At 45.8% G+C, this 2,838-nt stretch overlaps 1 long non-coding RNA gene across 1 annotated transcript; it reads right to left on the bottom strand.

The window, feature by feature from the left end:
* Positions 1-543: 543 nt before the first annotated feature.
* Positions 544-2,504, bottom strand: LOC135058078 (uncharacterized). Its single transcript, XR_010244581.1, has 4 exons — positions 2,427-2,504; positions 1,971-2,343; positions 1,640-1,661; positions 544-643 (listed from the first exon to the last, which is right to left on the bottom strand). It is a non-coding gene; the product is annotated as an uncharacterized LOC135058078 (long non-coding RNA).
* Between the last annotated feature and the right edge of the window lie 334 nt (positions 2,505-2,838).

The raw sequence follows: 2,838 nt of genomic DNA, 5'->3' as shown, positions 1-2,838 counted from the left end.
TCTAAGTAGGTAATCATTATTGTAAAAATGTAAAAACACTTACTTTCCTCCACAACATTGTCACTTAGCCCATCTGGGGCTTCTTCTGCCCATTCGCTGGGTGGTGATGCCAGCTGGATGGGGGAAGGCGGCTGGATGGGGGAAGGAGGAGGGATTGGGGAAGGAGGAGGGATGGGGGAAGGAGGCTGGATGGGGGAAGGAGGAGGGATTGGGGATGTTATTTCAGAGGGTGGGTCTGATTGAGAGGGCGAGGGGGGCAGAGAGAATGTTAGGCCAATAGAGGGTGAGGGGGGCTGAGAAGGTGATTTGGAAGTTGAAGGAGAAGGGGTATGGGAAGGAGGAGAAGGGGTCACAGAAAGAGAAGGAGAGGTGGGGTGAGAAGGGGAGTGGAAAGTGGAGTGGGCCTGGGAAGCTGAGGGTGACTGGGAAGCTGAGGGGGATTGGGAAGCTGAGGGGGACTGGGAAGCTGAGGGGGACTGGGAAGCAGAGGGGGATTGGGAAGCTGAGGGGGACTGGGAAGCTGAGGGGGATTCGGAAGGGGAGGGGGAGTGAGAAGGGGAGGGGGACTGGGAAGTGGAGGGGGAGTGAGAAGGGGAAGGGGGCTGAGATGGTGCCTCATGTGTTGCTTGCCGTTGTGGTCGTCCTATAATGATATTTGTGTTAAAATTTAATTTGCATGTTAAATTACATACTAAACAATTGTAAATTTCACTGTTCTGTTCCATGTAAAAGACACAGTGGGTTTTTTTAAACAAAAAAAAAAAATCCTCTTCATGTTGCCCACAGCAAACTAAATGAGTCCAAACAATTATTTGGACGCTCATTCCTTAATCTATTCCATTGAGTCATATTGATTGGTCTAGGCAACATCACCAGATCACTATTCAAGCCACCTTATTATATAGACAGCACTGATCAAGTTTTTTGGTACAGTTTCCTGCCTGGTTTTTTTTTCAGGAAAACATGCACTTGTTTGGTGACATTTTGCTACAGTCAGTACTGTTTGCCCTAACCACACACACTGTCCTATTGTAAAAAAATGTTCACTCAGTGTTGCAATTAGCCTACCACTTAGTGTAAATTTGCACAATTTATGCTATTAATCTTATGTAATGTAACTTACTGCGTGCATGCATTGCGCGGATTTGCTGCCGGATCTCCGCCAACAGCTCTGGAGTCCTCCTGCGGAGATCACTCCATCTCCTCTCCAACTGTATTATTGTCCGCCTGCTGCGGACGCGAGAACGCAGCAGGCGGCGGACCTCCGCGTAGGCCTCGCGCTTAACCCGATTTGGGATGAAGCGCCCAACGCGGCCTACGCGGCGGTCCATCACCGCAACCAGGACGCGGAGCTCCCGCCTGGTGAAAGGTGCCGCACGCATCATGGCAATGGCGTTTTCCTTATTTGGGCATATATTTATAGTGTCTGCTAGCATGTGATTGGTCCAAAATCTATGCTGTAATTTCTAATAACTTTATTGATCTTTGCAATGCTGGGAAGAGCAGAGTGTTAATTAGCACGAGCGGAAATACGCATTCGCAGAAGGAATTTTTAAAAAATTAAAACATAAAACAAAACAAACAGACACAGACACACACACAGTTTTGGGTAAATTCAGATACATATCTGTGTACTCACCACAGTTTGTGTGATCATTCAGCTGGACAGTCACAAAGTGGACAACATTAAGTTTCATTTGTTTGTGTGTTTGTTGAAATAAACAGGATTTTAGGATAGAAAACAAATAAGGACACTATTTAGCAACATCACAGTATTGTTTTTGCAAATAACACATTGTAAGCTTAACGTGTTAACGGATTTAGTGGCAAATAAATATTACATATTCCAAAGCCAAAAAATAATTACCCAATGGCCTTACAATAGCAAACAAAATGACAAAATTAATCAAAATACAAAAGCATACTGTGGTTTTATTTTGATTAAAAAAGAGAAACTTAAAACACTATACCTGAAATATTCCGCAACAATGCTTGCCCTGACTTGGCTCCCCCTCCGTGTAACACTCCCCCCACCGAAGTGTCTGACAACCCCTGGCTCCTCATCAGGCAATTCCTCTGTCTGAGGAAGCTCTACGCTACTCCTTACCGCGATGTTGTGTAGTATAGCGCACAGGACCACTAGTTTACTTGCCATCTCCGGCGAATACATGATGTCGCCACCAGTGCGGTGGAGCACACGAAACCGCCCTTTAAGGACCCCAATTGTGCGCTCCACCAGCTGCCTAGTGGCAGTAAGCGCGGAGTTAAATGCCGTCTGTGGTCCTGGCCTGGGATTACGGTAAGGAGTCATGAGCCAGGGGGTGCAAGGATATCCACGGTCTCCTGTTTGATGATAAACCAAAATTAGAAATAGTCTATTTTTTAAAAAATTAAAATATTTTACACAAAATTGTGCAACAACTCACCCAATAACCACATGTCTGCTCGTTGACTTGATCTTAATCTGTGCCATATCCCTGATTGTCTAATGACATACGCATCATGGGAACTTCCAGAAAACTTTGCATTCAGGGAAAGGATCTGGAGGGATGGCCCACAAACAACCATTACATTCAGAGAATGAAACAGTTTCCTGTTTCTATAAATTTCTTCATTATGTTTTGGTGGCTGAATAGCTACATGTGTGCCATCCACAACCCCAATAACATGTGGGAAGCGACTACCACCTTCCTCAAATTGCCGCTTCACCACATCTAGGGCACCAACATCCAAAGGCATAGCAATAAATTGCTTCACACGCTTTAGGAAAGCCTGGCAGACACGCCGCAGGACCTTACTGAACTGGCCCTGCGACATGCCAACCAGGTCTCCTACCAC

Source organism: Pseudophryne corroboree, chromosome 3, assembly GCF_028390025.1.
Source record: "Pseudophryne corroboree isolate aPseCor3 chromosome 3, aPseCor3.hap2, whole genome shotgun sequence".
NCBI classification, from domain to species: domain Eukaryota; kingdom Metazoa; phylum Chordata; class Amphibia; order Anura; family Myobatrachidae; genus Pseudophryne; species Pseudophryne corroboree.
This window is presented reverse-complemented; position numbering and strand designations above follow the sequence as displayed.